The sequence below is a fragment of the Salarias fasciatus genome, chromosome 9 (genome assembly GCF_902148845.1).
Source record: "Salarias fasciatus chromosome 9, fSalaFa1.1, whole genome shotgun sequence".
NCBI lineage: Eukaryota > Metazoa > Chordata > Actinopteri > Blenniiformes > Blenniidae > Salarias > Salarias fasciatus.
In genome coordinates, this window is record NC_043753.1 from 833,080 (window position 1) to 858,635 (window position 25,556).

The 25,556-nt window shown below is 45.5% G+C and overlaps 11 non-coding genes and 1 pseudogene across 11 annotated transcripts; 7 read left to right on the top strand and 5 right to left on the bottom strand.

The window, feature by feature from the left end:
• LOC115394657 (SCO-spondin-like) overlaps window positions 1-25,556 on the top strand; it is a 136,523-nt pseudogene that overhangs the window by 63,988 nt on the left and 46,979 nt on the right.
• On the top strand, window positions 8,530-8,611 carry trnas-aga (transfer RNA serine (anticodon AGA)). Its single transcript has one exon. It is a non-coding gene; the product is annotated as a tRNA-Ser (tRNA).
• trnas-aga (transfer RNA serine (anticodon AGA)) lies at window positions 9,666-9,747 on the bottom strand. The gene has a single exon. It is a non-coding gene; the product is annotated as a tRNA-Ser (tRNA).
• Window positions 10,719-10,800, top strand: trnas-aga (transfer RNA serine (anticodon AGA)). The gene has a single exon. It is a non-coding gene; the product is annotated as a tRNA-Ser (tRNA).
• trnas-aga (transfer RNA serine (anticodon AGA)) lies at window positions 11,270-11,351 on the top strand. Its single transcript has one exon. It is a non-coding gene; the product is annotated as a tRNA-Ser (tRNA).
• trnas-aga (transfer RNA serine (anticodon AGA)) lies at window positions 11,610-11,691 on the bottom strand. Its single transcript has one exon. It is a non-coding gene; the product is annotated as a tRNA-Ser (tRNA).
• trnas-aga (transfer RNA serine (anticodon AGA)) lies at window positions 13,098-13,179 on the bottom strand. Its single transcript has one exon. It is a non-coding gene; the product is annotated as a tRNA-Ser (tRNA).
• trnas-aga (transfer RNA serine (anticodon AGA)) lies at window positions 14,093-14,174 on the top strand. The gene has a single exon. It is a non-coding gene; the product is annotated as a tRNA-Ser (tRNA).
• Window positions 14,428-14,503, bottom strand: trnas-aga (transfer RNA serine (anticodon AGA)). Its single transcript has one exon. It is a non-coding gene; the product is annotated as a tRNA-Ser (tRNA).
• On the bottom strand, window positions 15,564-15,645 carry trnas-aga (transfer RNA serine (anticodon AGA)). The gene has a single exon. It is a non-coding gene; the product is annotated as a tRNA-Ser (tRNA).
• Window positions 19,274-19,355, top strand: trnas-aga (transfer RNA serine (anticodon AGA)). Its single transcript has one exon. It is a non-coding gene; the product is annotated as a tRNA-Ser (tRNA).
• trnas-aga (transfer RNA serine (anticodon AGA)) lies at window positions 22,168-22,249 on the top strand. The gene has a single exon. It is a non-coding gene; the product is annotated as a tRNA-Ser (tRNA).

Below are 25,556 nucleotides of genomic sequence, written 5' to 3' on the forward strand. Positions count from 1 at the left end.
TCAGGGGTCGGTGCTTGGCCCCTTCCTCTTCTCTCTGTACAACACTTCACTTGGTGCAGTGACTCGCTCCCATGGCTTCTCCTACCACTGTATGCTGACGACACTCAGCTCTTCCTCTCTTTCCCACCTGACGACACCACAGTCTCAGCTGATCAGCATGTCTGGCTGATATCTCCACCTGGATGAAGGAACGCCACCTTCAGCTAAATCTGTCTAAGACTGAACTCATGGTCTGTCCAGCTTGTCCATCTGTCCTCAGATCAGTGTCCAACTTCACTCCAGCCGACTTGTGCCACAAACTCAGCCAGAAACCTGGGTGTCATGATTGATGACCAACTGACCTTTAAGGGTCACGTGGCCTCAGTTTCTCGGTCTTGTCGTTATGCCCTCTACAACATCAGGAAGATCAGACCCTTCCTGACCCAACAGGCCCTCAGCTTCTGGTTCAGGCTCTCGTGGTGTCACGCATTGACTACTGCAACTCTCTTCTGGCGGGTCTCCCTGCAGGTCCAGTCAAACCTCTACAGAGGACCCAGAATGCAGCAGGTCTGGTCTTCAACCAGCCCACAGAGCTCATGTCCTCCTCTGTTCATCTCCCTTCATTGGCTTCCAGTTGCAGCCAGGATCAAATTCAAATCTCTCCTCCTGGCTTACAAAACGCTTACAAGAACGGCTCCGGCCGACCTGGACTCCCTGATCCAGGTCTACTCTCCTTCACGCCCTCTTCGCTCTGCATGTGAGAGACGTCTGGAGCTTCCAGCCCAGCTCGACTCTAAATCTCTTGCCAGACTCTTCTCCTCTGTTGTTCCCAAATGGTGGAACGAACTTCCTAACTCGGTGCGTTCCGCCGAGTCTCTTTCTACTTTCAAGAGACAATTGAAGACTCAATTGTTCAGAGAACACCGAGGGACCTAATCCGACCCCATGTTTGGGGAAGAATAGATCAGGTGTTCTAAAACCAGCACTTATGTACCACTGACTAAGTTGACACACACACACAAAAAAAAAAAAAAAAGGGGGGGGGGGGGGGGGGGTAGTGGCTCCTCTTCTGCAACTTGATGGCAACTCCCTCGACCAATCACACTTGAAGCAATTGAAGAATTTACTAATGGTTTCTTTCTTTCTTATGTCTGTATTCTTGCTTGTGTTGGACGTCGCTTTGGACAAAAGCGTCTGCTGAATGAAACTGTAGAATTGTAGAGAAGGGTACACTGAGGTGAGATTTGTTGTGTCCATGTAAAGCAAAGGACATGGCCTTTGCAAATCAAATGGACAATAAAAATGTGTTCATTAAGTGGCTATCCCATCATTACCTGAATGGATGAATGGAAAAGGATGTCAGAGGCCTGAGGCATTGTCACATCAGGACACTCATCCTCCTGAACTTCCTCCAGCATCTCAGGCAGACTGGCATCAGTTTCGTCAGGCACTCTCAGAAGATCTCCTCTGTTGGACTGAGCCAGCAAATACTCCACCGCAATAAGCTCACCTGCCACAAGTAGTTGCCAGGGAAAATAAGATTACAGCAGAATTAGTGAGTGAACAGAGGTGTAACCATCATGATCTGGCAATTTGGCCATTGAAACAACACTGTCCAGCATCTGTTCTTGTAGCTTTTAACTAAATTCAAGTCTACTGAGGAGTTGGTGGTTAACTAGTTTGGATCTGTGTTCTAGACAAACAAATGATATGATGCCCAATGTGCCATTAAACAATGCTGCTTGAGGCCAAAGGTTGTGCAATCTTTTTTATAGTGTCTTTCACTATTTTAGTTATGTGGTATGTGTATGTGTTAGGTGCAGTGTAATGAGATATGTGCAATGCTGTTATGTAAGTGTTGCAGAGATGGCTTTTTGCTGTCATTGTTGTTGTCAAGATATTTATGATGCAATTACTGAGTCCAAGACAAATTTCCCTAAGTGGGACAATAAAGTGTATTGTAGTGTATTTGTCCTCGGATGTGACAGTTCGCTTGTTGTTCACCTCAGCACAATTGTTGTTTTTACCCTTGTTCATTTCACAAAATTATGGCTTCAAAAGTTCTTTTGTTGCTCTGAGAATCTTACCAGTAGGTTTCCCCGGTGGTCTGAACTCAGGGAGAAGTGCACTTCCCAGGACTCTGTTGCTGAGGGCATTCACACTGGACATCAGACGAACATCATAAATCCTTGTGTGGGATGCAGTGCTCATATTCAGAGCCTGCTGAGTCCGATTTGCATTCCGTGTGGACAACCATTCAAACATATACATTTGTGTATGCAAAGCATGACATCTCCACCCTGAAAGACAGAAGCATCGGTGACAACAACAAAAAAGAATGTAAAGTCATACAGCAGATGCTTTCATCCAAAGCACAAGGAGGCATAACACTCAAAATAAATTGAAACAGGGACCCGAGTGAAATAATAAAGGTTTTTCAGGTTAATAGCTGAACCACAGCTTAATGCACAGCATCACTTAACAAAATATGTTTAGAGGTTAAACTTGCCTGGAATGAAACTGCATTGATGCTTGTGAAAGCTCTCCAGAGAGGAGGACCCTCTGCCACATCTGAGGACGTCCAGCGCTTTATCCCCTTTCTCCAGCTGTGCGCCTGTGTTGGTGTACAACTGCACACCGGGTGCATCCTGGATGCAGGGCAGGTGTTTCTGTTGCATCTTCCAGACATGAGACATGCTCTCATGATTGATGAGACGCAACCCTGTCGTGTCGGTGAGGTCCCACATGGAGTCCAGCAGTTGCTGGATGAGGGTGCGAATCTCCTCAACCCCTCGAATTCTCCTGCGGCAGTGCTTGGCCAGTTCACTGGTGGTAATACTTGCCAACACCTGACTTTGAGTAGGAGAGTGACCCCGCTGTTTTTTCATCATTTCTGCCCTCTTGGCCTGCCTCAGATTTTCAAAGTCGCCTTTGTCCCACTCAGAAATGCAGCTTGACAGTTTTGAGCAGAACGGGCCATACAGCGGATGGTGCTCAGTGGTCAGGCCCTCAGTGAAACGCCTCATGAAATGAAAGACGTCCAGTCTCACCGTGGATGTCCACGGACGAAACCAATGGAGAACCGGGCTCACTCCTATAAAAAAAAATAAAAAAATAAAATAAATCAACTCACCATAAATGCAATTTCTAAGCTATGTTATTGTAATTATTACCAGAGAGCCCATTATCAGCTGCATTAATATCCTGTAACAAAGCAAACGCATAAGAATTATCACAGCACCCATTGAAGGCAACACACCTGACTCACTGCAGCAGTCCCTGTCGACATATATGGCATCTGGCTCTGGCTCTCCAGCATCCCTGTACCTCCGAACAACGCCTTGGCACAGGTCATCAAGGCCAGCCCCCTCACCAGTGGTCAACACTGAATTCAGAACTTGGCCAAGTTCATTTCCAATGTTGGTCATCCACGACGCCGTGTTCTCGATGCCACCTGCAAGCTTTTTGGTGATCTAGAGAAGACATCAACAAATAAATGTAAATCATCATTTGATGAACAAAACATAGGTTGATGTGATTGTACCTTTCAGCTCGTCCAGATGGCCAAGAATCTCATTGGCATGGACTGTTTGGAACCACTGAGCCAGGGGCAGAGAATTGAAGGGGGGTGGCTGCTGGTAAACAGCAGGTTCTGACTGGGTGAGGACTCGTGGCTTTTTATGCAGCTCACAATCAGTGAGGTAGTCAATAATCCGCCTTGCCCACTCCTCACTGTGTATCTCCTGTAAGGCTTGCTGCAGATAGCTGGAGCTATTCCCAACTGTGCGTGGTCGCAACATTGTGACGCACTTCCTGTCCAGTGCCAGCTTTGTAGTCAGGACAGCTGGAAACCTGTTGCGGTGGGATGGATCAAGCTGCTGTAGGATGTCAATGCTCCAGGGGCAGACAGGGATCATGCAGTTACTGCATCTCGGGAAGTCTCCACCAATCAGATAATATCTGGAGTCGACATCGATCACCTCTCTCACTCTGTTGTATATCCCCGAGTGGTGCATCTTTTTGTTGCATTGTCTGCATTTCAGAGGGATTCCCCACATCCGCATTGGAGCCCACAGGAACATCCGCTGCCTACAATAGTGGAGTGGATCTGGAGGTGAGGTGGATCGAGTGGGGTTTGGAGGATAGTACCAGTTCTGTGGCCGGTTTTGTGTAAGTTGTCCTGTTAGATCGTAAAGAATTTGTGCAATCCACTCCTGGTCAGCCTCAATTATTTTTAAGAATTGCTTCGGCAAAAAACTTATCCAGTTCACTTCAGGAGGTCGCAGAGTGAGCAGGTGTTGTTGTGGTGATGTCTCTTGGGCTGTGGGAGGGGTAGGATCGGGGATGGGAGCAACTGATGGTTTGCTTTGTTGCTGTGGCGCCGGTGTTGTGTCTTGTTTTGTTGGTGCTGGAACATCCGTGGGTTCTGCTGGACAGCTTAAAATGTGAGCACTCTCTATACGATGTGACAATCCAACAGCTCCCCAGGCTGTTGCACCGCACTGCTCACACTGCTCCAGGACGTGGTAGTCTGACAGGTGTTGAGTGAAGTCCTCACACATCACTTCCTGACCACACATTGAACACATGATAGACTCGTCTCTGTCCATTGAGCCAGCGGATCGTCCAGCTGCTGCACTTGTGCTGGCAGCTTCATCTTGTCCCACTGCAGCAGCTCCACTGCCTGGTACATGAGGGGCTTTTCCAGCTGAACTAGCTGATGCTGTCGCAGCCTCCTCTGATGACTGAGGACAACAAAACTGGGTTGATATTAACGGTATATATTCCTGAAACCTAACAATGGTCTGCATCCATGTAATTATCTACTCACACTGCTTGACACTGACAAATCAAACTGTTTCCCAGTGCATTCGCTATAACACATTAAATGTTTAAACAATACAGCATGAGTGAGTGTAGTCAGGGAAAGAGGGCAGAGGACATACAACAAAATATTACACAATACACAACAATTCTACTGAGCTAATAAACCTTGAAACTTACTGTATTGAAAAATCAGAATGGGAATGTGCAAGAATATTCCAACTCCCAGGTTCTCTCTTGGACAATCAGAGAAATATTAAACATTCCTAAGAATAAAAATGAAACATTCCATAAAATAATAGTTGGTGTGTAACATCACCTACCTCATGATATCCACACTTGCAGGGGATCTTTTTCCCAGAAATATCAAATGTGTGAGGAATCTGACCAAACACAGGGGTCCGGGGACAAGCAGTAATCCGCTCGATGACAGCCCTCCATCTCCTGCTTCCCGGTCTCTGACCTGTTGAAAATGAATGCTTGCCCTGAGCATACAGGGTCATCACACCAGCCCAGTATGAGTCTGGTTCCCCAGTCTTCGTCATTTCTTCAGAAAAGGACAAGAAAATCAGCTACGATTAGGTAACAGCTGCAAATGGCCTGGCCCACTACATCAATGATCATCCATTGGAAAATAGTTCTATAGGGCAAATAGAAAACTGATGCTCCAGTCTTTTAGCTCCACTTAAGTGGGAAAGTAAATCTATAGCATTTATGTACCCTTATTGAAAGGAAAATTTACTTGAATTGCATTACATTGCAAAATGCACAACAGATTGCAGATTTAAATATATTACAGAGAATTGGAGAATATAAATATTAAATCTCATTCATAGGAATATATTGCCTACTGTACTGCGTATTTCCCAGTATGATAAATATTTTTTTTCTTTCTTAAGAGTAAGCTAACCTTAGCTTAACTCTGAAAACTACCCAGAAAATTACCCAGGTGCAAAACTAAAAGACCTGGGAATATATACGGGATAGATACCAGTAGCAATCCTTTGATTTAACACTTCAGCAAATATTTATTTATTCATTTATTTATTTATTTATTTTAATATGATCAGACATCGTCGATATTTATATAGAGACTCTTGTGGTGTGATAATAATAATAATGATACACTTGAACCAGCACACACATAAATACCACTCAAAAAATGCACTTTCCAACACATATATATTCATTTTAGTACTTACTTTTGATGTTTTGAAGGAAATAATCTTTCGGCACAAAGCTGTCGATCACACTGTAGCTCAGGGGTGGGGAACCCTGGTCCTGGAGGGCCGCAAACCTGCATGTTTTCCATGTCTCCCTGCTTCAACACACCTGAATTGAATCAAGATTCATGGCCAAGTCCAGCAGAAAGCCAGATACGAGCCTCATTGCAATCAGCTGTGTTGAAGCAGGGAGACATGGAAAACATGCAGGGCTGCGGCCCTCCAGGACCAGGGTTCCCCAGCCCTGCTGTAGCGGGTCCATGCAGCACTTCTGATTGGACCTGCGAGCTGCCAATCAAACAGCAGCTCGTGTCTGATTGGACAGCAGCTCTCCATCAAATCAGCAACCAGAAAGAATTGCATAGCAAGGGTCACTGCACCACTCTGAGGTCTGTCCTCCAAACTGTGGCGATTTCTCAACAGCTGATTGGCTTTTTTGTCCCACTGGGTTGGAAAATTCAGCATGAAATCATATATTATTAGACGCTGTTGCCCAAACATATGTACTTATGATGCACTTATATGTACTCATATGTTGTTCTATTAAATATTTACTGCTCTATTATTCCAGTGATATTATTAATATTATTGCTAATCCTCTATGATTAAAAAAAAATACAACAAGTTGCACCCTCTTGCCAGGATTTGCACCTGGAATCTTCCACCCGAAGGATGGCTGTGTTGCTGTTACACCACAAAAGTTGTGTTACTTGTTGTTTGTTTTCAGTGACAAATCAACACTCTTTTGACTTGTTACCATTTATCACTATTTTAACCTTTGCTTTAAAGCTGCAAAATTCAATTTTAACACAACAATACTTTGATTTAACACTTAAAAATAAAAAAATATGTTGAATTAATGAAACATCAAATACTGTCAGTTACACGCATAATTTAGACAAGAACAGAACAGACAGGAAGGTGTGTGTCCAGTATACACATAGAACACACCGCTGTATGTCCCAGTCTGTAAATGTCCTGGCCCTCCATCACTGACTATTCACTCTTTCATCATCTGAATGTTTATACACTGGAACATGGTCCTACTGTAAATGTCTAAAAGAAAACTGATGGATCTCTCTGTTAGCTCGAACTGGGAAAATAAATCTACCCATACAATACTGGAATTGCAATATATTGCAAAAATATACTAATATATTACAAAATATACAAATGATTGCTGCTTTCAATATATTGCAATGCATTGGCGATTATAAATATTAAAGCTCATAGATATCAGCAGTAATTCGTTCCGTTTATACATCATAACATTGTTTTGGATGTTTTAACAGGATCACACATCGCTAGTAACTATGTATCGACACTTGCAGTAGACGAGATTAAAGAAAATACACTTGAACCAGCACACGTACAGACTACTGACTTATACACACACACAAATAGACCACCACTTAAAAAATACACTTTAAAACACGTTTATGTTCACTTCAGTACTTACTTCTGACGTCTTGAATGAAATAAATCTTCCGTGCAGAGTTGTTGACAGCGCTGCAGCGGTTCCGTCAGCGCGTCTGGTTGCACCAATCTGCACGTCTGATTGGACCAGCGACCTGTCAGTCAAACAGCAGATCGCCATCCGATTGGACGACAGCCGTCACTAATCAGAAGCTGATTGGCTCCTTTGCCCCACCGTTAGGACCTCGGTTGGAATGTCTTTGATGTGTTAGGACTTGGGTAGGAACTATTAGGACTTCATTTGGCAGGCCATTTACTGCAAGGTGCGGCCACGACAACCCTGCTGTCCCCCTGCTGGTGAAGCTCAGAGCAGCAAGTGATCCAGAGAAAGTCGCAGTACGTCAACACAATATACCAGCTCCATGAAGAGCCAGAACAACTGACAAGATTCAGCTGGAGAGAGAACATTCACTTTTATACTCAGTGAGTTCAACTTTATTAAACTCCAAAACTCTTTACTTCATGAAACCGAAATGTTCAGCTGCTGATAAGTCGTTTCAAAAAGACTCAGATTCATTATAACTTCAAAATACATACAGTATGCAACGATTCACCACCCCCCGACACCCGCACCTCCTGACACAAAACACCAGATCCGTCCGCTCCACCCCAACATGCTGGGTCTCCTCTGAAACTAGAAACAAACGGAAAACCCAGCTTCACATTTCACAGCAGCACCTCAGATCATGTTTCTCGAACGCTTCTTCACCACATCTCAGAGCCACTCACACTGTTGGAGCCGAGGACTTCCGTCCGGCCGACTCCACCTGGTTCTTTGATTCTGTGCTTAGTATGAAAAACGCCAAAACAACTGACTTGAAAATATGTAGGTGCAATCCCACAGTGTCCAAGACTGTTTTGAAGTTCAGCCTTTGCAGAAGCTGCTTTAACCTCAAGGTGAGAAAGTTAATCTGTAATCTGCTGCCATCTTGTGGTCAAACTGAGGAACTAAATCTGATCTCTGAGCCACGTCACAGTGTGACCACGTATTTCCTGCTCTGAGCTTCACCATCAGGGGGAGAGCAGGGTTGTCGTGGCCGAGTGGTTAAGGCGATGGACTAGAAATCCATTGGGGTCTCCCCGCGCAGGTTCGAATCCTGCCGACAACGAGAGATTTAATCATGCCGAACCTCCTGAAAACAGTGAAGGTCGGATGATGTTCTGTAGTCTCCTGATTTTACCTGAGTGCACCTTCGGAGTGAGTTAGCAGGTGATTGGCTGAGAGGTAGCAGGGGGCGGGGCAATGGCGTGTTGAGACAGAGTGGAAGTCGTTAATCTAATTGCAGTTCATGCTGATAGACTTAATAATTAACTAGTTTAGGCGAGTTCAGACCCTTCTCCCACGTCACTGCACGAGTTTGTTTTTCAGTTCGTTTTTCTTCACCCTTCCGTAAGAAAACAGTTCTTCCTCCCCCCTCAGCTGGCTGTGTCCTGACTCTCTGCTCCGTGGAGGTTTCTCGTTCGTCCTCTGACTGGCTCATGCAGTCAACTCCTTGGTTCTTGTTTGCAGACCGTTCACTTTGTTTGCTCTGGAAAATCTCCAGCTTTCCAGCTGGTTTGGTGACGCCGTCTGAGTTCTGAAGGTTCAGTTCTGGCTGAGAATCGTCTCACACTCAACACACGGAGCTCTCAGCTCTGCTCACAAAGTCAGGATTGTACTGGAGCACAAATTGTGCTTCTGTGTCCCGGAGTGAGAAACTGAAACAAAAGTTGAAAGAACTCAGACTCTGTTTTAACGGTTAGAATTCAGAAAAGCTGCTTCTTGTCTGTTGGAGGGTTCAGATGAACTTTGACCTCACTGTGAGGAAGTTAATCTCTAATCTGCTGCCATCTTGTGGTCAACCTGAGGAACTAAAGCTGATCTTTCCAGTATTTTCTGAAGCTCCACGTCTCCCATGAATCTCCAGATGGAGGAAAAGCTCACAGACTGACGGTTGTTTTCCAGACTGGAGGAGATGTGAATGATCTACAACAGATTCTAGTCTGTGATCCATCATGGACGAGTGTCGGAGGGAAATGAACGACTCCACATAATATTTGATCATGTTTCTGTGTGTGGATCATTTCCTGTTCTGAGCTTCACCAGCAGATTTCACTTCTGTGAGAACAGATAATCACTTTTAACTATTGAGTTGCGGGGTAGTTCAACATGATTGAAGCTCACGTTGTCGGCAGGATTCGAACCTGCGCGGGGAGACCCCAATGGATTTCTAGTCCATCGCCTTAACCACTCAGCCACGACAACCCTGCTGTCCCCCTGCTGGTGAAGCTCAGAGCAGCAAGTGATCCAGAGAAAGTCGCAGTACGTCAACACAATAAACCAGCTCCGTGAAGAGCCAGAACAACTGACAAGATTCAGCTGGAGAGAGAACATTCACTTTTATACTCAGTGAGTTCAACTTTATTAAACTCCAAAACTCTTTACTTCATGAAACCGAAATGTTCAGCTGCTGAGAAGTCGTTTCAAAAAGACTCGGATTCATTATAACTTCAAAATACATACAGTATGCAACGATTCACCACCCCCCGACACCCGCACCTCCTGACACAAAACACCAGATCCAGATGCGCGCTCCGGCTGGTCTGATTGAGTTAAGTTTCGTTTTGTCCGCCATTACTCCGCCAGATGCTTAGTGAGCAACATCTTCCAGAAAGTCAGAACAGACTGGCTTCTAGCACTGCCACAGCTCCACACAGACTCCACCAGGGAAAAGAAACGTACATTTTACTGGAGCGCTGCCACAGGAGCGAGGAAGGAGTTCCCCTCTTCCGTGCACGCGAGCCACAGGGACGAGTTTTTCACTAAGCTGCATTACACCCAAGGCCTGCAGGGGGCGCTGTTTTGCATAAAACGTGTAAACTCCTTAATGCACCTTTAAAGCTCCCATATGATGCTATTTTTCAGTCACGTCATGCAGGTCACAGAAGCCCAAAAACATAGTATATAAGTTTGTTTGCCCCAAATTCATCCTATGTTCGGAGTTTGGGCGGTTTGAAAAGTGGCTCTGAGGAGCCCTCGTCAGAACAGGGTGTTTTTCACAGCCTACTTTCCGGGATGCACTTGAACTTGACCTCACAGTGAGGAAATTAATCTGTAATCTGCTGCCATCTTGTGGCAAAACTGGGGTACTACATCTGTTCCATCGTGTCACTGCACCGTGCTTCTATTTGTGAATCACTTCCTGCTCTGAGCTTCACCATCGGAGGGAGAGCAGGGTTGTCGTGGCCGAGTGGTTAAAGCGATGGACTAGAAATCCATTGGGGTCTCCCCGCGCAGGTTCGAATCCTGCTGACAACGTGAGCTTTAATCATGTTGAACCTCCTGAGCACCATGGTGTGTGCTGATGCGACCACTGGTGTGTGGCTGCTCCTCGTCCAGTTGTGTTGTTCTGTTACTGCAGTGATGATCGTGAGAAAACTTCCCTTTGGTGCAGAAGCTGGGTTACATCATGACCCAGGGTCTCATACATGAAAAGCATGAACTCCACCACTGAGCGACCCCCCTCTGAGTGAAGGAGGAGGGACTCAGTCCTATGACTACTGGTTCATGGTTCTCTATTCGACCAGTTGCGCTCCGTTTACCAGAAATTATGATCTTTTCCGTCACCGGGAAGTTCACCGTAATTAAAGACTCAGTTGTCGGCAGGACTGTAATCTGCTGCCATCTTGTGGTCAAACTGTGGAACTAAATCTGATCTCTGAACCACGTCACAGTGGGACCACGTATTTGCTGCTGTGAACTTCACCAGCAGGGGGGGGGGAGCAGGGTTGTCGTGGCCGAGTGGTTAAGGCGATGGACTAGAAATCCATTGGGGTCTCCCCGCGCAGGTTCGAATCCTGCCGACAACGAGAGATTTTTCATTCTCAACATCCTGAAAACAGTGAAAAGAGACACTTCAGCAGACTTCCTGTGTAATGACTTCCTGTAAATCCACCAGCCAGCTTTCCTGTTACTGGTTACAATCAATGAACACACTGTGATTTAGATTTCTCTCCTATGAGACCAGATGAACGTGTGATTTGAGTTCAAACTGAAGTGAATAGGATCCTTCAACCATGTATTGTTATCTACTGAGTTACAGGAAAGTTCAGCATGATTAAAGCTCGCGTTGTCGGCAGGATTCGAACCTGCGCGGGGAGACCCCAATGGATTTCTAGTCCATCGCCTTAACCACTCGGCCACGACAACCCTGCTGTCACCCTGCTGGTGAAGCTCAGAGCAGGAAGTGATCTACAAATACAAAGAAGTGGCGGTGACTCTGTGGAAACGTTCAGAGATCAGATGTAGTTCCTAGTAGTAGTTGTAGTTGCACCTTTTGCAGAGCTGCACTTAGTGACACAGAGTGATCAGTCTTCTCTAAAATAACAGGAGTGATATGTAATCTGTGGAGTTTCCTTTTCTGGGTTTACAAGAAGTTACAGCCCCAACCAGGCATATGGACGTCTTCCAGTCATCCACAATATGTTAATTGTTTAAATCTTTTTCCTATTTGTGAGAGATATCCAGTTTGTGGTAATTCACAGAGGAACCAAGGATTGTGTAGAAGATGCTATGAACTGATTTCTACTTTTACACCTGAGAAAGAATCTCTCCACCTCACTGTGGAACATGGACAGAGGAAGAAGTGATCTGTGAGGACACATGTCTCATCTGTGGATGCCCCAAAAAACGGTCTTCAGGGATGTTTAATGTCTCCTGCAGTTGCTGGACGGACAGAGACCCAGTGGATTTCTGGTCTGAACCACTCGACCCTGCTACCTGCAGTATCGTCACTCTGACAGTTTGAGTTCCTTCACTAGCTTAGCTTAGCTTAGCATTAGCATCAGTGATGTCCTCTCCTCCTCGTCCTTCTCTTTCTCTTGCTCAGGTGTTCTTGATGTTTGGTTCCTCCTCGGCCTCCATGAGTGAAGACGGTTTATGTCTGGAACTTGTGTTTCTCACGTCTCTGCTGTTATTTCAGTGCTGTTTCAGGTCGGACGACGTCCTGTAGTTTCCTGATTTTACCTGAATGTTACCTGAACCCGTCTGAGTTCTGCAGGTTCGGTTCTGGCTGCAGCGTGAACTCACCCTCAACACACTGAGCTCTCAGCTCTGTTCGCAAAGTCAGGATTGTTCTTGTGTACAAATTTCACCTTTTGTGTCCCGTAATGAGAAACCGAAACAAAAGTTTTAAAAATTCAGACTCTGTTTTCACGGTCAGGCTTCAGAAAAGCTGCTGCTGGTCTGTGTGCCGCCTCCTCTTGCGCTGAAAGAGACGTAACTCAGTGGTGCAGTGGATACTTGCCATGGATGAGACCCTGGGTCATGAACAGTTGCTTCAACAGCACATAGAAACAAACCTGTCTCATTAACGCAGTTCTTCCTGAAAGGACTTCTGCTGTTTGAATATATTTAACCAGACGTTTATCTGTTCACATAGGAGTGAAATCCAAACATTAGTGTGTCACTGAAACTGTCCACAAACACTGGAACCAGTGAATGAGTGACAGGAAACCTGACTGGTGGATTTACAAGAATCCATTTCACAGGAAGTCTGCTGAACTGTTTCCAGCAAACATCATGGTTTTCAGGAGCTTCAGCATGATTAAAGCTCACGTTGTCGGCAGGATTCGAACCTGTGCGGGGAGACCCCAATGGATTTCTAGTCCATCGCCTTAACCACTCGGCCACGACAACCCTGCTCTGCCCATGATAGTGAAGCTCAGAGCGGGAAACGATCCACACATATAAGCACAATGCAGTCACATGATGGAACTGATGGAGTTTTGCCACAAGATGGCAGCAGATTCAGTAAATCTTACCATGAGTATGAAGATGTGCACATCCTCCAAAGAGAACCGTGACCTCCCACTGGTTCCAAGTGTCCAGGCTGTAAGCCGCAGGAAAAGGCTCTTCTGGACTTGTAGGCTCTCCCAAACCAGCGTTCCTCGCTGAACGAATCGTGTCAGTTGCGCTGAGGAACCAGCTGATCAATTCCGTGTTTTCAGTTGGAGGATTCACACTGAAGTTTCCACAACAGGCGAAGTCAGACAGACAGAGAGATCAGGGGAAACACGTCTGCCTGCGTGAGAGTCGGAGAGAAGAGGCAAACCTGGATCTCATGTTGACGCTTTCCTCCAGCTTGGAGAATCGGCCAGGCAGGAGCCCATCACTGCAATCAGCTGCTTTACATCTGGGAGAGACCTGAAGCCGGAGCAGAGCACAGCTGCTTCCAGCCCGCAGTGTGGACAGAGCATCTGAGTCGTGATCGACACTGCCTTCAGCAGGATTCAGACCGCTGCAGGGAGACCCCGATGGTTTTCTGATGAACTGAAGAGCTTCTTCAACTAAAGAGGCAGAATTTCAACGAATTAAAAAGATGAGAAAACTGGAGTAAAATCCAGGCAGCTGTCGGCGCAGTCCTACTGTATCTCAGACTGTTTGAAGTTCAGCCTTTGGAGAAGCTGCTTTAACCTCAAGGTGAGAAAGTTCATCTGTAATCTGCTGCCATCTTGTGGTCAAACTGAGGAACTAAATCTGATCTCTGAACCGCGTCACAGTGTGACCACGTATTTCCTGCTCTGAGCTTCACCGTCAGGGGGACAGCAGGGTTGTCGTGGCCGAGTGGTTAAGGCGATGGACTAGAAATCCATTGGGGTCTCCCCGCGCAGGTTCGAATCCTGCCGACAACGAGAGATTTAATCATTCTGAGCCTCCTGAAAACAGTGAAAAGAGACACTTCAGCAGACTTCCTGTGTAATAACTTCCTGTAAATCCACCAGCCAGCTTTCCTGTCACTGGTTACAATCAATGAACACACTGTGATTTAGATTTCTCGAGACCAGATGAACGTGTGATTTAAGTTCAAACTGAAGTGAATAGAATTCTTCAACCACGTATTGTTATCTACTGAGTTACAGGAACGTTCAGCATGATTAAAGCTCACGTTGTCGGCAGGATTCGAACCGGGAGACCCCAATGGATTTCTAGTCCATCGCCTTAACCACTCAGCCACGACAACCCTGAACATCTGATTCAAGTTTAAAATGCAGTAAACTATTCGAAGAAACACCTCATGGATGCGCTGGGACTCATCACCAGTGATGTTTCTCGGGGTCATCTGGTGTTTCGGGTCTCTCAACATCATACACCCTCACCCAGGCGACCCAGCCGGGGGTGATCAAGCCCCGACTTGCGTCCCAGTAGCAGCCCACGGGTCTGCCCTCTTCATCCAAAGCCACCGGGTGGCCTTTTCAGCGGCTTTGCTTGCGGACTTGATGGCCCTCTTCTTTGCCACTCCTGCGATGCCTGGGTGGCTCAGGATCTTGCACAAGGACCGTCCTGCAAATCCCCTGCAGCCTGCCTCTATGGGCTCGTAGAAGGGCCTCCAGCCTGCCCTTCTCCACCAGTTCCTGGTCCTTGGCCCTCTTCCTCTCATTTGCTTCCTCCATGTTTTCTTCCCAGGGCACTGTCAACTCCAGTATGATCAGCTGTTTTGTAGACTGAGAGGTCATGATCATATCTGGATATCTGGAGTCCCTGTATTGTAAGGCTTCTCCAGTGCGTGCCACCTGGAACTCTTCTGTGAGGGCCCTGAGAGGAAGCTGCAGGATGTTACTTGTTCCATACAGGGCAGCGCTGGTAAGGCTGCGGGGAAGGCCCAGCCACTTTCGAAGAAAGCCACTGATCTTCCTCTCTAGGGTCTCCACTGCTGTCCTTGGGACTGCATAAATGAGCAGGGGCCACAGGATTGAATGCTGGTAGATCCAGGCTTTAAACCTACCAGGAAGGCCAGACTTGTCGACCTTGGTGAGCCAGGTTCCAAGCTCTGCACTGGTCTTCTGTGTGGCTGCTGACTCCTTCAGGGTGGAGTCAAAGAGTTTCCCCAAGCTCTTGACGGGTTGCTCCATGATGGTTGGGAGTTCCTGAGATGGAAAATGAGAATTTGTCAGTCACCTTCCCTTTCCTCAGCACCATGGATCTTGATTTGGAGGGCTTAAAACCCATCCTTGCCCAGGCGATGAGTCTTTCGAGCCCTTGTTGGATCCACCTGCAAAGAAGTTCGGCATGATTAAAGCTCACATTGTCAGCAGGACTCGAACCTGCGCGGGGAGACCCCAATGGATTTCTAGTCCATCGCCTTAACCACTCGGCCACGACAACCCTGTTCTCCTGCTGCTGGTGAAGCTCAGAGCACGAAGTGATTCACAAATGCAAAGAAGCAGCGGTGACTCTGTGGAAACATTCAGAGATCACATGTAGTTCCACAGTTTGACCACAAGATGACCGCAGATTGCAGATTAACTTTCTCCAGAGTTCATCCCAATGGGTTTCTTTTTTTTCTTTTTCTTTTTAACAGATCTTATTGTTTTTATGCACAAACAAAATTAACAAACTGAGCAAACCCCCCCATAAACCATCAGACAGCATCTGATCCATTTACACAAAAAAAGCAAAATATGGTCGAATTAACCTGAACAGGAGTGACGACAAAGTGACTAATAGTGAAACTAAGTTCAGTGAAGTAACATTAAAAGAGTTCTACTTTGTCTCAGGTCCACGATGTGAAGTCGAAGTGAGGAACAAGCAGTCATCAGAAGCCGCTGAGTTTGGGTGTGACAGCGGGAGACTTCATTCAGGAAACTGTCTGCCCCTCAAGAGCACATGCAGGGTTATGACTGAGGAACAGTGTCCAAATGGTTAAAAGGAAAATGTCTTTCCCTTTACTGCAGCTTGTAACCTTTCATGAGGCGGGATGTTCAAGAGCTCCCTGTATCAGAGCCGATGCTGGGTGGGAGAGCCTTGACCCAGTGAGGCAGCATCCACTGAGCAACTGGGAGGAGATCTTGTTTTAGCGTAGGCCCAGGAGGAAAACGCCAGGGTCCTTCTTAATATCAGTATTTAATATCCTGCTGAGTTCTTTTGAAATAAGTGACCAAAAGGAATTAACATTCCCAGAAGTAGTGGAAACGCGTCCCTCTCCGAGCTGCTCTTGGTGCATGAAGGCGAAACGCCGTGGTCAGTCTTCTCTAAAGTAACAGGAGTGATATGTAATCTGTGCAGTTTCCTATTCTGGGTTTACAAGAAGTTACAGCCCCAACCAGGCATATGGACGTTTGCCAGTCATCCTCAGTATATTGACTGTTCAAGTCTTTTTCCTATTTGTGAGAGATATCCGTATGTGGTAGTTAACAGGAACCAAGGACTGTAGAAGGATGCTATGAACTCGGGGTGGGCCATATGGGAAAAAGTAGTATCTCAATAATGTTTTTTAATTTCACGATAACAATAATCTGGCGATATCCCTTAAAATGTGACTTTTTTCCCTCAAAAAACCGATGTATTTAAATATTTTTTGAAATTCTCTCTTTATTTGAAAGGCACGTATCTTTCTTACATTTTCAATGCACCGAACATCTCTTGCAACCATCCATACATAACAAGATCCACGGTGAGGGATTCCATTAAAGTTCGGGTTTTTTTCCAGACAGATCTTGAATGCTTAATTGTGAAGAGTCTCAATGTCTCTGTCCTTGTTGCCTCTCAAGTTTTCTTGTTTAAGTCATTCACTGTTGTAACACATATCCAATATAACACAAAACAGAACAGAACAGGGAGCTTACAGTAGAATAGAATCATTAAAGAAAAAGAGGGGTCATCACATATTTTCAGTCAATTCAAATAAAATAGGATCTCACAGGTTTAATGTACTCAGTCCGTTGAGACCGTACTGATGTAAATTCTCTATTTACACAACAGCTCTTTTTTATTTTCAAAGTGCAGGATACAAAACACTCATTGCACACAAAAACGTTCTGACCTTCTGCAAAACACTCACAACAAAATTTGATGACTAACTAGTCACAGGAGAATACGCCATAAGGTCTACTCCATCTATATTATCTTACACACGCTTTTGTAAAAACAAGTAAATAAATAAATAATAATAACTTAAGATTTCTAACAAATACCAATAAATTAAAGTGCCATTAAATTGTAAACAAAAATGTTAAATCAATTAGAAAAACAATAACCAAGTAACGTCGCTACAGCAGCACTGTCATACAGATTTGGCTCAAACTGTGCAGGAAGAAATTAAGGTGAACAGTTCATGATGCTTTACTTCAGCTTTTTAGCCAAAAACACACGTCTGTCTCCAGCGCCAGGCTTCAGTGAAGCCCTGACAGGTTCCAACAGTCCCTCCTGTGCTGAAGGCCCTTTCTGAAGCGCTGCTTGAGGCGGGCATGCAGAGATATTTTCTGGCCAGTTTTGCCAGCCTGGGGAACTTTGCCTCTTGTGATTCCCGCTGGAGAGGATGGACATCACTGCCCACCTCAGGGGTCAGCAGGCAGCTCTGGAGCTCATTTTCAGTAGAAGTGGCAGCGGACTCCCCTGATCGTGTGCCTTGTTTTCTGAAGTAACACCCAAATGATCTTTTGACCTTTTTGGGTGGCTCCCTGGTGTTGTCCTCCCCTGCTGCACCTTTTGCCGGGGTGCCCTGAGCTGCAGTGGTAGAAATGCGGCCTTGCTCAGTTTCCATGGCCAGCAGCTCCGTGGTGATGGCTGATGAAGCTGCTTCAGCCTGGTGTGCATCACTGCAGCGGTTTTTGAAGCGGGGGTCGAGGTCAGTGTCGTCTTTGTACTTCGTGTTCAGGATGACGGCGCTTTCTGTCTTCACCCAGCACATGACGGATGGCCTTCTCTTGTTCAACCGCTCAGTCATGCGCTGTCTGGAGCGCCATCTTGTGGGTGATTCAGTGATTAGTTTGTGGTCAGGAAGCTTCAGTTGTTCTTGAGCATCACTGAGGGCTTTCTTCAATTTCCAGCTGCTGGAAAAATCCCCCACCGCCTTCTTACAAACTCCAACGGCACGGTCCACTCTTGGATCACACATGCTCCTCTCTGGAAAACATGTCATCCAAAAAAAAAAGACACATCTGTTAACTAATTAAACATGTTGTCTATTCTGTAAATACCCAAAAGAGACGGTCTTCAGGGATGTTTAACGTCTCCTGCAGTTGCTGGACGGACAGAGACCCCATGGATTTCTAGTCTGAACCACTCGGCAGTTTGAATTAGTTCACTAGCTTAGCTTAGCATTAGCATCAGCGATGTCCTCTGTCCTCTCCTCCTCGTCCTTCTCTGTCTCTTGCTCAGGTGTTCTTGATGTTTGGTTCCTCCCTGGCCTCCATGAGTGAAGACGGTTTCTGTCTGGAACTTGTGTTTCTCACGTCTCTGCTGTTATTTCAGTGCTGTTTCAGGTCGGATGATGTTCTGTAGTTTCCTGATTTTACCTGAATGCACCTTCAGAGTGAGTTAGCAGGCGATTGGCTGGGAGGCAGCAGGGGGCGGGGCAATGACGTTTTGAGACAGTCTGGAAGTCGTTAATCGAATTGCAATTCATGCTGATAGAAGTATTTTTAACTAGTTTAGGCGAGTTCAGATCCTTCTCCCTCAGAAAAGCTGCTGCTTGTCTGTTGGAGGGTTCAGATGAACTTTGACCTCACTGTGAGGAAGTGAAGCTATAATCTGCTGCCATCTTGTGGTCAACCTGAGGAACTAAACCTGATCTTTCCAGTATTTTCTGAAGCTCCACGTCTCCATGAATCTCCAGATGGAGGAAAAGCTCACAGACTGACGGTTGTTTTCCAGACTGGAGGAGATGTGAATGATTTACAACAGATTCCAGTCTGTGATCCATCATGGACGAGTGTCGGAGGTTGTTGGAGGGAAATGAACGAATCCACAGCGTGACGATGTATTTCCTGCTCACAGGCAGAGGGACAGCAGGGTTGTCGTGGCCGAGTGGTTAAGGCGATGGACTAGAAATCCATTGGGGTCTCCCCGCGCAGGTTCGAATCCTGCCGACAACGTGAGCTTTAATCATCCTAAACCTCCTGAAATCAGTTAAGCTGGCTTCTTGTAAATCCACCAGTCAGGTTTCCTGTCATTCATTCACTGTTTGCAGTCAGTAATCAAACTGTGATTTCGATTTCATTCCTGTGTGAACAGATGATAATCTGATTCAATTTGAAACTGTACTAAACAGGATCCATCGAGCAGGTATTCAGGTACGGGGAAGTTTGGCGTGATTAGTGCTGACTTGAACCTGAGACCCCAATGGATTTCCAGTCCCTTCTTTTTTAAGATTAGATGTTGTTTAGGTCACAGTACTTAACCCACGCCACTGCACCAGGTGCTCCACCTCCTCTCTGGAGTTGGACTCGTCGTTGTCGGAGATGCGGAGTGTGTAGCCGAGCAGTCGTACGTCAGCAGAGTGAACAGGAGGGGGCTCAGCACCCAGCCTGGGGGCGAGCCGGCGCTGAGGCCGATGGAGGAGATGGTGCTGTGGATCCTGAGTTCCAAGTTACAACGTTTCCCCCAGTACTGCATACCCTTTGGGATGGGGCACTGGTTGCTGGGATTGATAAGTATGCCTTTGCCAGCTTGCTCAGTCTGGGAAAGTTTTCTTCATGCAGTTTCCACTGAAGTGGATCAGAATCTGCATCAGTTTCTGGTGCCAATAAGTATGCAGACAGTTCACCTCTGACTTTACCTTCATATGTCTGGGCGTCTGTCTCAGGAGCGCTCTTTTTAAAGAAGCTACGGAGAGATTTCCTTTTCTTTGCGTGGGGCTCAACCACAGCATCACCTGGACTCTCAGATCTGTCCACTGCAGGAGTAACACCTGTTGGGACGGCTCGGTGCTGCATGGTACACAGCTCAGTGATGGCTCTCTGTTTTAGTTTTTCAATCTTGTCTGGCTCAACATAAGTTGTGCGGAACCTGGGATCAAGCAGTGTTGCAGTGCTGAGAAGATCTTGAGTTGCAGGATCGCTGTAGTTTTGGTGAAGGTAGTTTAGCACATCAGTTCTGATTTTAGTTGTGAGCTCAGTGTCTCCCTCCGCTTGCCTTAACAGGCTGCGATTAAAGAGGTGCACTGTGGGTTTTAAGAAAGCTATACTGACATCTCTCTCACCAGAAAAGGCATCGGTAAAGTCATGCAGTGGCTTTCTGGCTTTGTTTACAGACTCTAAAACATCAGCGTCCTGCCATGGAGGCACTAAGAGCCGTGTTTTCTTGTCTGTGCCCAAGATTTGTCCAGTTGCCTTTTCCTGCTCCAGTGTGCGCTCCATCATTTGCTGACGTGACCCCGTCTTGCCGGGGATTCTGAGATGAGTTGATGTGGAGGGAGGACAAGTTCCGCCGGCGCTGCTGCAATGTGTCTCCGCTTCTTCCAGCTGAAGGAGAAGGCGCTCACAGCTTTTCTGCACCCTCCAACTGCACGTTCGATGCGATCGTCCTCACGAGCTTTTCCTGGAAACACAAAGAAGTATTTATACACATAGTATTACAAGAATTAACAAAATGTTGCCCACTACATTAGTACACATAATCAGCAAGAGAAAAAAAATGTTGCGTGCTCAAGTGGTGCAATAGCACAAAAAACCCCAGCAAAACAGTAATTAAAAACATGTCCATTAATCAAGGAAGTTATAGATTTGATACCAATATTGTGCCTGATTGTGAGACATGTCAACTGTTATTGCTGGACTGAGTGTTTATGTGTGGTGTGTTCTCTTTTTAAAACATTTGTTTATAGAGTAAGTATGAATTATGCATTTCTCTTACCTATTGCTTTGTGAAGCCTGTGCCCAAAGCAGCTGCGATGGGTCCGCTGGTTTAGCTTCCGGGCTTTTGTCATGTTTGTTCACTGTCTGTAGTCATACACACCATGTTCCCCTCAGGTGCTCTGTAAGCTGCAGCTGTTGAGATCCCAGTTCGGGTCGATGTAATGCGCTGTTCAGCTCATATACGGTTGCAGTGATCGACTGGACCAAAGGTCTGTAGTAGTAGAAAAGAACGTAGCTGTGTGTAGCTGTTCATAAAGTGCTTGACGAGTTTCGTTGTACAGTTTTGGTAGCGCAACCTCCGCAAAGCATTTACGACTCGGTGGTTGGCATTTTGGATCCAAGACAAAGCCAGGCTTTTCTGCTGTGTAAACAGGAACCATGTCCATCCCGATGAGAACAGCCACAGCTTCTGTCATCTGCTTCCGCCACGCTCCTCTCTTGTTGTCAGAAACTGCATGAGAAAATGAGGCGGCTGCAGTTTGTGTCTTCACGGTGCGGTCCTGGTTGCTTCTGCTTGAGCGAGCCATGCTACACTCCCGAAGCTGCCAACATTGCTCCTATTTTGTAGCGTGCTTTGGCCGGAGATGCTGACTGAGGCTTGTTGTGGTGCGACTCTGAGTATGGATGGCAGTTCGGCAAACCTTGCACTGGACTGTAGTTTGCTCCACGTCGGTCTTGTCAAAGCCGAACCAGCTCCATATGATTGACGTTACATGAGTCCCTTTTTTCGGCACCAACTCTTCGTTTACGCGGGAGGCCATAGCGTGAGCGGCATTAGCGAAGTGAGCAGGACAGACGTGCTAGGAGGAGGCGGCGGACGGACAGCGCTTCGGTCAAAAAAGGTAGAAAACGAAACTGTAACTATTCATTTAAGCTCGGCTCGATTTTATGATTATGCAGTTTTTCCAAATCTTCGAGTTTTAAAAAGGCAAATTAATCAAATTAATTTGATTTATCGCCCAGCCCTACTTTAACCTCAAGGTGAGAAAGTTAATCTGTAATCTGCTGCCATCTTGTGGTCAAACTGCTGCACCGCCAGGAGGTGTGCAGGGTTGTCGTGGCCGAGTGGTTAAGGCAATGGACTAGAAATCCATTGGGGTCTCCCCGCGCAGGTTCGAATCCTGCCGACAACGTGAGCTTCAATCATCCTGAACCTCCTGAAAACAGTGAAAAAAACAGTTCAGCAGGCTTCCAGGATAATGGGTTCTTATAAATCCTGTTACAGTCAATGAACACGCTGCAGTTTAGATTTCACTCCTGTGAGAACAGATGAACAACTGATTCAAGTTGAAACTGCAATAAAAAGGATGCGTCTACCAGCGACTGTTATCTATGGGAAAGTTCAGCATGATTCAATCCAGCGCTGCCCACAGGATTCGAACCTGCGTTTACCAATCGGTCACAACACCCCTATTCTGTTGTGGCGAGTGGTTTAGGTGATGGACTGGAAATCCATGGGGGGCTCCCCACACAGGAGGATCCTGAGGCGTTCCCAGGCCGGGCGAGAAACATCCAGCCTCCATCCAGCATGTCCAGGGTTCTCCCTGACAGATGAAGTCTCATTCCAGTGTGGTAGTTGAAAGCTCAAGAGATGTAGAATCTTGTCCACCTTCTTTTAAATTCCCAAGATTAACAACAACCCAGCTGGATGGCCACTAGAGGCAGCAGATCACATGATGGCACATGACCCCTTTTTAAGATTCCGGAGGAAAACACCCTGAATTCAGGTCAGAGAAAGCGGACTGGACTGAAAATGACCACATAACAGTAGAGAAACGAAAAATTGCTTTTGGTGTTGGTGATTTTGTGATTTGGTGATTTGGTGAAGTAGTGACTGAGAAACATGTGATCCGAGGTGCTGTCTGTGAAATGTGGAGGTAGGGCTGGGCGATATGGCAAAAAAACAAAAAAGATCACGATTTTTTTTCATATAATTCAATCTCGATTATAATCACGATATGTTATATTGTTTTTAAACCAGTTTTAAAGCATCTGCACTGAAAACTAGAACTATAGAATAGTTTAACATTTTATTAACGAACCAAGTAAATAGCAATGCAAATTAAATAATATAAACATAGAAAAATATAAGAACAATCTCACTGAACACTGCAGTAAATGGGAAAAAATAATCTAGCACCAAGATAATAAAATCTTGCGATGCACCGTTTTTTTTTAGTAAAAGAGAAGAACTGAACGATCGTTAGTTAAAGGTGCATTAAGGAGTTTTTCAACTTTAAAAATACTTATTTTCCACCATAAATATGTTACACGTTTTTAATGATGTGTACAATGTGTCCTGATATATTCATTACCAGAACCTCTAACAGGCTAAACTGTCACTTGAAAGTCACAGTGCCGGTCCGGCTCCAGAATTTGTTTTGGGGAGAATTTGAAAGGAATGACGTAATGCGCGCTCCGGCTGGCCTGATTTAGTTAGGTTTCATTATGTCCGCCATTACTCCACCAGATGCTTAGCAGCAACAGCTGAGCAGGATCTTCCAGAAAGTCAGAACAGACTGGCTTCTAGCACTGCAGCTCCACACAGACTCCACCAGGGAGAAGACACTTACATTTTACTGGAGCGCTGCTAAAAGAGCGAGGAAGGAGTTCTCCTCTTCCGTGCACGGGAGCCACAGGCACGAGTTTTTCACTAAGCTGCATTACGCCCAAGGCCTGCAGGGGGCGCTGTTTCGCATAAAACGTGCAAACTCCTCAATGCACCTTTAAAGTGTGACAGTTTTCAGCCCTGAGGATTTTAGTTGCTATAAAAGATTAAATTGAAGAAGGTGATTTAGAATGTAAACATTATTTTCAAGTTATGATGCTAAATATGCTGCTGCCATCATTAATGCTTGCATCAAATGTACAAAATTTAAATAATCTAGATTGGACAGATTAGACTTAAAATGTTACAGTACACAACTACAATAATATAAAAAAATAGACAAAAGTAATCGTTTCTCTCCTCTTAGCATGTTGCTTGTATGGTGCAGTGGCCTGAAAAGACGACGCTGGCTACGTTTACGTGCAGTCAATATTAGAGGTGTCCCCGACTAAGAATTTCCATAGTCGAATCTGATTCGTCCGATTCTGCCAATAGTCGACTGATAGTCGAATCTATCATCTTGTTTGGGGGAGCGGGGGGGGGGGGGGGGGGGGGGGGGGGGGGGGGGGGGGGGGGGGAGTCGGAGCAGCGCAGCACAATGCAGAGCGGTGCTCACACAGCACACGGAGCGTCGGGGCACCTATACCCACAGCCGGCCCTGATTGCACTAATAATAATAAAAAATACAAATAATAATAAAAAAAAAAAAAATAGCGCAGGCAGGTAAAACAACACTTATTTTTTTCCTACACACTGAAACACAGACTGGAACAAAGTGTCGATAACTCTAAACATCAAACAAATGAAATATAGTTCAAATGACCAGAACCAAACCCTCTTCTAACAAACGGGCTAAAGCATGTCATTTATTTGTATCTATAATCTCTGCAGATAAGCTCACATTTTTTGGCTGAACAGTTTCTCACATTATCTGCTCAAATTAAATGAAAGGCTTAATTGCACTGTGTCGGTCCGTTTCGCAGCGCAACATCCATGCAAAAACAAACACTAAATTAAATAGAATTAGCCTTTTAGATAAATAAAAAATAGTAATATAATAATAACCTAAAATATTACAATTAAACGAAATAAAAGTCAGCATTAAAAATGAGAACTGAGTAACAGAACCGTCTTTTATTAGCCCAATTATCTGGCTACTGACCCATTTAATGTGGAAAGCCATGTTGTTGTGAAGTGATATGAAAGGACACAATTTGCATTTGACTTTTTTTGGATCATCTTTGACTTGGTCTGAGGTTCTGTTTTTTTTTTTCCTGACATTTTGAGCCTTTTAAAGTTCAGCCAAATCACCACCGAGATGCTGCTCTGTGAGGAAGCTCTGCGCAAAATGGGATTGTGCCACTCACCACGGTGGTTCATTCACAGACACTAAATAGATAGAATATTGAATAAAACTACAAGTTAAGTAAATTTTTCCACAGTATATTTGATAGGCTAACATGTATATCAAATAGGCTTTATATCATGTTTATTTGGGGAAAAAAACCAAGCAATTCTATGTAAAATCAGTCATTCAGCACCCCCATACAGCTGTGATGGAATCGTCCTCGTTTAATAACCACATTTTTTCGATGCTTCGACTGCGTGATTGGCAGTCGAATCAGGCCCCTTCGAATGAATCGTCGAATCGTCGACTATCTGAGGACACCCCTAGTCAATATACATGTTAAGATAAATATTCTGGTTTCTGAAACATTTGGAATAACTCCAGGGAGATCCTCATTCAGACCACGGCCACAGACGACGCCATGACTGCATTTGCACTTCATGCCACTAGGTGTGCTGTTTGCATGTTCAACCTTATTTTACAC